Below are 10,663 nucleotides of genomic sequence, written 5' to 3' on the forward strand. Positions count from 1 at the left end.
AAAGTTGAGTCAGAGAAGGCCAAAATCCTCTAAATCTACAAATGATAGCACATGTAGACAGTTCAAAGGCCATAGAATTGATGTCTTGCACACAAAATCCATAGCCAGTGAGATAATAAGAGAATGGCTGACATGGAAAGGAGAAACCTTCAATTTTTTATTACCATCTACTGCATTCAAAGCATAAGAAGAACCATTAGAGGAACCACAAGCAGAACCAATGCACTTAGTAGTCATAGCCCCAACTATAGCAACATCAACATCATTTTTCTTTGAAATGAGAACCTTGACCACCAACATAGGATTAATAAACACAATAGGGATACTTGCTGTAGAAACCCTAGCCACATAAACAACCACACTAGTAGGTAGAGGTTTCTGATGGCTCAAAACCATCAATCCCAACATGATCAGGGCCAACAGAGGAAGAGCAAAAAACACTACCTGGTGATGTAGATAAACCATCGATAGAGTGCACACCCCCACCTTTAAAGTGCAAAACTAGGAGGTGGGTACAACAATAGTAGAAAGAGTGCCTCCACCATTAGAAGAGGACAAATCACCCTCATTCAGAGCATCACCACCAATGCTTGCAATGCAAGGGGAGGCACTTGAAGCACACTAGTGGTAAGAAACATTGAGTGACATGTCAAAACTTTTATCTTTATAGTGTCAAAACAATGTCTTTTTAATAGGTCAAATATTGTGATTCATATGCTATCAACCACCAAAAATATAATAGTGGTATTTAGAATGTGTATCCCACTTTTATTGTTTAATTAGAGCATATATGTGGACTTTGATATTTGAATATACTCTTAATAGTAGCTAACTCAAGTATTCCATATGTTGGTGATTATAGTCCTGCGATTCTAGGTCTGTGTATGAAATATAATAGAAATTGGGCCTAAGCCTAACGATGCAAATTAAAGGCATTCATTCATATTTTTAAAGAAACTTTTATAGGAAACAAACAACATGGTTGGAATTTAGGCTCGAAGGATTTGAACACTTTGGTTGACAATTCCTTTAATTGGTTTGGAATAATTGAATATGACTTTATAATAATATGTAAAGTGAGAAAAATTGATTATTTTATCGTACAATAAAAAATACAAAGTAGTAAACATAAATGCTCTTTCTAAAAAAGTGAGATTCATTTATAAACCTATAGCTCCTATAAGAGTAAAATTTGCAATTGGTGAATCAACCTTAGTTAATGTGTATCTTCATTTGGAGAGGGTCTCATATTATGAATGAAAAGGGTCTATTGATATGTTTAGTGTTGGTGATTGCCTAACTTTTTGATTATTTTTCCCATAATTTGAATTCTCCATTGATTTTTTAATTATTAGTCATATGTAATTAATATTTTTTCCAACAAAAGGTTCATTTTTCCTATGTTGTAATAAAATATGTTTTGCTTATTTCACCCCATGTATAGTCCAACAACTAATATATGATTTCTTTTTAAAGGGAAGGATTGCTTCTAGTAATACAGTGTTTAGTGTAAACAAATGTGCCTTGAAAATTTTATATTTATAGAGGTCTTACACCTCTCTTAGCTATGTTTAATTACGTAAAAGCAGGTTTTAAAGGACCCGAAACCTTGTACAAAGTATCAAAGAAACAAGAGTAGAGAAACTCAGATAACATAAAGCCTTAGAACCTTAAAAAAGAGCAGACTAGACAAACTAAAAACAAGAGGCCAGAATACAACTATGCATAAAAAGACAACAAAAGGAAAAAAAAAAGTATGAGGCCTCACCCAATCTATCATAGTATAGATGACATATTTGCATTATGATACTTGTAATTTAATGTTTTGATATACTTTCGAGATTATAGTGTTATGCTATTTTAATACTTGCATTTTGATGATCCACACTTATGTCTGCACATTAAGACCTAAATGATATATTTAATGATTTCATTCATGTTCTAATCTTTTGCAATTTCTTTGATAGAAAACAAATTGCAGAAATGCTTGTAATGTGAAGTTGTAATGTTTGAGTGTAAATTAGAGTTAAGGATAGATCGCGATATGCACTAGGACCTAATTCACATGCCTAGGGACTCAACAGTCGTGGATTCAATATTTTGTTACTATGATAGAAAATATATTATGAAGTTATTTAGAATATTAATTTGATCATGTTAAGTAAAGTTTAATGTTGATAAGTAGAATTTGATATTTTAATGTTTTGAATGTTTTAGTGAAAATGATTAGAAAAAGAAAGTTAATTGGAAATGATGAAGTATGAAACCCTAGTGTTGAATGTGATAATGATTTATTGCACATATTTACATATTGCTTACATGATTTTATTGGACTACTAATGCTCGAGATTAGTGTGCAAGAATTTAACCATAAGACTTAACAAGGAATCAAGGCTTGAACTCATGTAAACATGACAAGCCAAGGCAAATCTTTGGAAGATTCAAAGCCTCATTTGTGATGTGTTTATTTCATAAATGTAAGCTTGGATGTGCATGGTAAATTTAGCCTTATAAATACATTAGGGACATGTCATGGTGATGTGTAATGTGTTTTAAATGTGTCACTTGACACTTGTAATTGTTGGTGTGTTAATGACATTTCATCTAGGGTTTTGGTCATGGTTATACTTAACCTTAAACTAATTACCTTTCATAAGATTAAGTAAATCCACTTGGAGAAAGGATAGGATGGGTTACCATCAAGGTAAATTCGAATTCAAACTTGAGAAGGATTTTTAAGAGTCAATAAGTGGTCCCAAAGTGCCATTTTTGTGAAAATAAGCCACTCATATGTCAACATAACATGTTAGGGGCATAAATTTGACCACTTTAGCACTTACATAGCCTAGGGGGCTCCTTAACCAATGCATTCTTCCACCAATTCGAAAATTGAGTTTTTTGATGAGTTCATTCCATCTTTCCACTTAGTCAAAGGTAGCAAAATTGGTAGGGACAAAGTTGTAAGGGATAGTGGCTTGATGTTTTTGCCAAAAGGGATAGTGGAGGAGTCATTTTAAGGAACTTGGACAAACTAGTGGGGTGTGCACCCACTCTCTAAGTTTAGAGACTCTTAGGGTTTGGAAGCTTGGAGGGAGCTCTTCTACAACCTTTCATTACCATTTTGCAAAGGAATTCAAGGTTGGCGTTTCTTTCCATGTAGCTAATATCTTTCATTTTGAAGTTGAATCTTGGTATTGTATTCATGAGAATGTAGGTAGTAAGAATTCCATTGTAAGCAAAATGTGTGGCATCATCTTGTGTCATGTTATGTTGTGTTGTGATGAGCATGAAGTTTGAATTTTCATTGTTCTCTTGCTTTTGATTTTCCATGATTTTGTGCATGAGTTTTATTATGGGTGTGAGGGCTTCATGCACCCTTTAGGCAGGGAAGAGAAGTCTAGGGTGAAGGGGTTAGTTGGGCTTGAAATATAGTTGACAACCTTGGAGTATGGGCTCCATTGTATGCCATATTCATTCATATCTTGCTTTGCGGGTGATAAGGGAAAGATAGTGTAGAAAGGAAGTTTATGGAGTATGGGCTTCAAGGAAGCTACAACTGATAGTAGTATGTTTGGAGGATGTTTGTGAAAGCCCTGAAAGGGCATGGAATTTTTTGATTTGTGAAAGCCCTGAAAGGGCATAAAAATTGCTTATTGTAGATATGGTTTGATATGGAAAGTCTCCTATTTGAAAGCACACCTTCACCCTATGTTCAAGGTTCCATTGGTGAACCATTGTGAAATACTCTTGGGATGAAACTATTCAAGTGTTGTAATGTGATGTATATGCATTTGTAAGATTGGAATGAAACCTGGTTTGAGCCTTGTTCCCCTAGCTTGAGGGTGGTCTCTACGGGTGCCTATGGTTGGGAGGAAACTACCCATGGTCTTTTTTGTTTTGTTGTAATGTATTTGCAAATTTTTTGCTTGAGGGAGCGATGGGAAAAGCTTGGAAAGATCATCTTATAGATGTCCCTTGAAGGAGAAAAAATGTCATTGTACCTTTTACATGCCTTGGAGAATCTCTCTCCATCTGATTTGTGTTGTTGCAACCAATGATTTTATTGATGTAATAGGGAAGGGAACCTTTTGTGTATTTCATTTGTAAAGTTGAAATCTCCACCTATGTTATCACGTATTACATTTGTGAGGTTGGAAACCATTTTAAGTACATTATTGTGAGGAGCGATTTCATAAAAAAGATGCAGAGCTTGGGAGATGATCATATGTATTTTCATTTTAATTTCAATGGCATTCATTTAGATGTTTTAAATGGGAGAATTATGGCATCATAATAGTCATAGTTTAGTGTAAGAATGGAATCATCTCCAAGGATAAAATATTGTTTTGACACTAAATGAATGAGGATGCATATGTAGAGTCATATTCATTTGAATCATAGATAAATATAAGTAAGTGCATTTCAAAGGGTTGTTTATAAAAAGAAATTTTCATAATGCAATACTTCAATGGCTAAGATCATATGTATTTTGATTTTAGTTTCAATGACATTCATTTAGATGTTTTAAATGGGAGAATTATGGCATCATAATAGTCATAGTTTAGTGTAAGAATGGAATCATCTCCAAGGATAAAATATTGTTTTAACACTGAATGAATGAGGATGCATATGTAGAGTCATATTCATTTGAATCATAGATAAATATAAGTAAGTGAATTTCAAAGGGTTGTTTATAAAAATAAATTTTCATAATGCAATACTTCAATGGGTAATGCCAACTAAAGTTCCATTATAGATGTAAAGGATTTATCTAGAAGTCTCATGCTTGATCATGTTTCAACTGGAGTTCATGTATTAAGATTATTGTTTAAGGATTTTCAATCTAGATACTTACATTTGAATATTAAAGCAACATCATATTACTACCATGCCAAGATTCTTAACATCATAGTTGAATAGAGAAGTCAAATAAAAATGGATAAAATAGCATAAACTCCCATGAGGAAATAAACCTGTAGTTGCTTTTTAGCTCTTTGGATTTTGTATGGGGAGTGAAAAATAACCTCCTCATTATTACAACCCAATAAAATGATTAAAATAATATTTTGAAGAATCTTCTAAATAGAAAAATAATAAGGTTAAGAAAATAAACAATAGCATTATCCTTAGTAAACACAAAAGGTAATCCTGTGACTAGGGTCAAAGGAGAAGTCACATCAAAAATTTAAAAAAAAAAAAATTTATACTCACCATGTACAAATCGACTTAGGTAGAGGAAAATGAAATATAAAAATATTCAATGGGTACGTACTCCACCAAAGGACAAGGAAAATATAAAAATACTCTTAAAATTCCCCATGGAAAGTTGATCCAATCAACAAGTGAACCTGTTAAAAGAAAAAAGAAAAAAAAAAAAAAAAAAAAAAAAAAAAATATATATATATATATATATATATATATATATATATATATATATATATATATATATATATATATATATATATATATATTCAAACCTTGTTAAAGGAAAAAAGGGCTTAAAATAATCCCTTTCAACTCATGACTAGGGAAAAGGGAAGGTGGGCCATGCCTCACCCTTCCCATCCACACACCTCTTCTCTCCTAGGCACATTTATTGCATTGCTCATGTTAGCAAGGATATGATAGCCCAAGTGGCCGCTTGTCCCATCGGTCTCCTAGGTAAAGGAGCAATGTTTATATCAATACCTCGGTTCTTGAAGTGGGTAGGAACTTAGTTTAGTTTTGTTGGAATTTAGGAGATAGAGAGGAATTAAGAGTTGGTATTAGAGTGGTGTCATGTTTAGTTGATGAGTAGATAAATATAACGAATTGAATAGTAACATTTGGAAGATAGTTAATATTAAAATAAGTAATTAGCATGTATGTGCTAGTGATGGTATACAGTTAGTAAGGTTAGTTTAGAATTTGGTATGTAATATTAGTAAATGATTATGAGTTAGTAGTGGTAAGTTAGCAAATAATATAGTAGTAAATCAGATTTATGGTTATAGGAGCTAGTGGTTACTAAAGATTAGTTAGGTTAGTAGTTAGGAAGTATATGAGAAAGGGCAAATGCTTAATTTTTGGTTAGAGTATAGATCTCTATATAACCAAAATGCTTAATAATGGAAAAGGGCAAGGGTAGAAGTTAGTAGCGGTTATTAATGTATAGGTGGATGGTTAGTGGTAAGTTGTAGATGTAAATCATATGATATATATGTACTAATCGAGGCCCCTCATCCTAAGTATAGTATATGAATTATATAATTGTTAGGATAGTTATTGGTATTAGGAATATGTATAATAGAGTTATATTAGTATAGCTATTATAAGACTATTATAATATATATATATTTTCTATGATGTTATGTATAGTAAAAGTATAAATTAAATGTTAATTATTATATAGCTCAAGTAATATAATCAATGAAGTATGTTGTTAATATATAACACTTTATATATCTTGTGAATCATCTTTATAAAATGTATAAAGAATGTTATTGAGGTGCATATTAAAGATAAATGTAGGTTAAATAGTATTCATTTATTTATTTATTATCTTGAATTGGATACTTAGACTTTTGGAGATTTCTAAGAAGGTGACGTAACTCATTATTTATAGGAATTTATTAAATTGTCTCATAAGTGAACTTTAAATTAATTTCATAAACAACATAGCTAAGAAACACCCAAGAGATGCGTAAAGGACTTATAAACCCATTGCAATGCCTATAGCAAGAAATGTGGTTTTCATTTAAGTAAAAACTATTCCTCCACCACTCCAATTGGAAACATACTGAAATGTTATCAATTCAATGTGTGTCTAAACTTGAAGTAAGTTTGGAACTTGCAACACACTAATAAAGATCAATTCGATTAAATAATTGAGGTTATGTAACAACCCTATAAACATAACTAATAGGTGTCGTTAAATTTTTGTCTTCTATAACCTAGTATGGCAATGTTTAGATCTCTATGTTATGTCCTAAATGTTACCTTTCAAGAAAAATAGTTGTGTTTTTCCTTGTAAATTTTGGGCATGACAAAAAGATAGCCCCGAGATAGCTACATCTTCAGAAGATCCGCTGCTTGGTCTACTAGGATGTTCATGTTTTCTACAGAGGTTTTCATATCATCCAAAATTTTGGCTTCCACACAATAATTATTCTTGGAATTATCCCTTGTTCACTTGCTAGGACCTTGTTCCTCTTTCATATCCTTAGAGCCTTGGCCTTTACTTTGTTCAATCTTGTTCAACAGGGTGTTAAAGTTGTCAACCACTATCTTCAAGATAGTGCAGTTCTGATCGGCCAATTTCTTAACCGTTTTCTCCAAGTTACCCACTCTGGTGTCCAGACCATCCACTCTTTTTGGAAGGTATTTTCTCAGCTGATCTAATTTTTTATTCTTGGATTCAAGTGGTGGAACACATTTCATCAAATTCTTTACCTCTTCAATATTGCCTATAACCTCAAATAGTCTGTCAATGTGCTGACCCAATGTTCTCTCCCCCCTAGCCATCCTGGTGAGCTAATCAAATTCTCTCGAGATGTTCTACATCTACTGCTTTAGATTGCCAATATCCTTCATCATAAGCCTTGGGTTACCAAATATTCCCTTCAAAAAATCCTGGTCTTCCTCATCCAACTCAGTCTCCTTAAACCCTTTATCAACATCCAAATCTTGAGAAAGCACTTTTTTCCTTTTTCTCTCCATCCTCTTAATTAGGATTTCATCATCAGAGGGAATAAAATCCCTTTCAAATTTCTTCCCTTTGTTTCCCAAAACCTTGCTCGATGTACCTTTCTTCTCAATACCCTCTTGCTAGTCCTCTTCATAATCAATGTCTTGTTCAAAATCAATCTCCTTATCCTTCCTTGTCTTCTTATATGAGCTCCCTAGATCACATTTCTTCCTCCTCTTAAGCTCAACCTCAAAAACCTCATCCTCTATGTCCTTATCAAAACCCTCCTTTGGTTCACTTCCCTCCGTCTCACAATCTAAAGATTTCTTGCTCTGATAGAGTCTCTCCACTTTTTTGGATTTCAGAAGGTTCATAACTAGAACCATTAAACCCTCATGACAAGCATGATCACCCTTAGAATCATTTTGAATGACTAAAATAATGTTACCCAAATATTGTCTGAGGTAGAAGGGTAAATTAAGCCTAACCCTATGCCTAAAATGGTTAACCAACATAAAATGGTGTCCATATATCTTACTAAAGAGCTCATTTAAAGTAAGATACTCAATCAACACAAACATAACAAATCTCCAAGGGTGGGAAATGGAACTAAGGCTAAAGTATGAATTACCAATTTTCACTAGCCTATTGTGCTCCTTAGCCATTTTTGCAAACTCTTCAACCACCCAATTTGAAAGCTTCTTGTCCCGATAGAAGTTGATACCCTCAATGTCAAGACTCGTTGCTTCAGCAATAATTTCTTTAGATACCTCCATTCTTTGATTACCCACCAATATACTCCCATCTTTACAAGTTTTGACAAATTGCCAGGTAATGGAAGGGTTACTACCTTTCAACTTCTCCATAAGTCTTGTAAAATCCCTCTCTTAGCTATGTTTTGATCCAGGTCTACAAGGTATTTAGGCTATGTTAAACTTCATTTTAAGACTTTTTTTTTTTTTCCAGCATACTTCTCCCTTGCAAGGAATTTGACTAGCAAATATTTGGTTCAAGTCTTTGTACATTTCTATGACTTTGTTTTTTATAGGCTAGTAATTCTTAATAGATCCACAAAATTTAATTATTAATAAACATTAAAAATTATGAACCATTTAAATTTCAATGGTACAATTTATTATTTTATTTGCAATGTCTATTAGGTCCAATCATACCCCTTTGTTTGCAAATGTTGTTCACTAAAATATAACAAAGAATTGATACAATAGTTTGGGTCTACATAATGAGAGGCCCCAATCAATGCAAGATGGAGTGTCTATTGAGAGAATGGTTGTATTGTTAGTCAAGATGAACAAAAAAAGAAAATGATCAAGTTTCACTAGATGTTTCCCTAAAATATTTAGAGTCGAGTCATTAGATGAGCTCCAAGAAAGATATGAACAGTAATAATATTTTTTCTTACCCAATTGAATTTGGTGAGATCTAATTTTTCTATTTAAAAATAATAATAAATAATTCTAAGCTTTTTTAAAAAATGAGATTGAATAATATATAAATTTAAATTCTCAAATCATTACACTTTAAATAATTTAATAATTACGCCTTACTATTTTAACTACATAAAGAGTTAAATTTATAACGGTTATTATTTCATGTAGTAAGCATGAAAACTTATGGAACCATTTAGTTCTATTAAAAATAATAAAAAACTTTTGTCCACCAATTAAGTTAAAGATTTTTGTAAAGTTTTCAACATTTTTCTCAAGGCTAGGTTTTAGATGTATTTATTAAAAATTTAAAAACTTCTTTGTTTAAAATCTTATGGTTCATATTAGGAAATTGCAAGGAAAAAATGATTTTTTCAAACATTAAACAAGAAAATACCATGTGTACTATATGTCTTTAATTTTTTTCCACCCCTACTTGCTTGTCCCATTTGACAATTAAAGCTTATTTATTGCAACTTGAACGAATGCTTATCATATCTTATCTATCCTTAAATTTGGGTGGGTATTAAATTTTTAAAAAAATTAATTATATTTTTTCTATAAATCAAAATTTTTTTATAATAAATGAAGTACTATTTTTAAATAAATAATAATATCAAATTGTTTATATGGTTATATTTTATACCATATTATATGAAAATAATAAATATAATTATGTTTTTAATGTATTTTATATTTAAAGTGATTTATTTAAGATATTTTAAAATTTAAAGTTAATATATTAATTTTAAAGTAAATAGTAAAAAATATTTTAATTACAAAGTAAATAGTGAGAAAAATCTCTTAAAAGTAAAAAGTTGAATGGGCGCTCTCAGTGTTTTTGAATTGGTTGGTTCTTAGCTAGGCAGGAAACTAGTAGGGGAGAACTTGGTAGGAGGTACTGATCTTGGAGGAATAGTAGGGTGTTTAGAGAAGAATATGGCAAATGCTAATGGGACAGAAAGCATCTTTTTGGATAATGCAAAATCTGGAAAAGCTTTGTCTGAAGTAGGTACCACTAGTTGTGGGGTCTGGGACCCCTCCTTGGATTCTTCTTCTGCATTTCATGTGCATGGGTAGGTATTTGATAAGGAAAATAATCCCTTAGATAATGTGGAGGCTAATATTGAGAAGAATTCAGAAGAAAGTTAGGGTTTTCAGATCAAAGGACATGGTCTTCCTTGTTTGGTAGAAAACTTGATGGAAAATCATCCTTCCTGCCAATGACCTCTAAATCATGTTGGGAGAAAGGTGAGTTTCAAATCTTTATCCCAGATCCTATAGTTGAATTTTCTGTGTCTTCCATGGAGTTCACTCTTGTGGGTAAATTTTTGGGGGCTAGACTAGATTTAGATTCTTTGAAAAAAATGATTAAATGGAAATGGGTTATCTAGGGTGATGTTGATATAGCTCCTATGTCGAATGGATTCTTCTCTTTTATTTTCAATTGCAAGGAAGATATGAATATGGTTTTGTGTGGAGGCCCGTGGTCATTTGGAAAAAGCTCTCTCACTATTAAAAAATTGGAGCCAAATATGGATTTATCAGATGC

Source organism: Cupressus sempervirens, chromosome 4 (genome assembly GCF_028749045.1).
Source record: "Cupressus sempervirens isolate cs-2001-9-10 chromosome 4, ASM2874904v1, whole genome shotgun sequence".
Classification (NCBI taxonomy): Eukaryota; Viridiplantae; Streptophyta; class Pinopsida; order Cupressales; family Cupressaceae; genus Cupressus; species Cupressus sempervirens.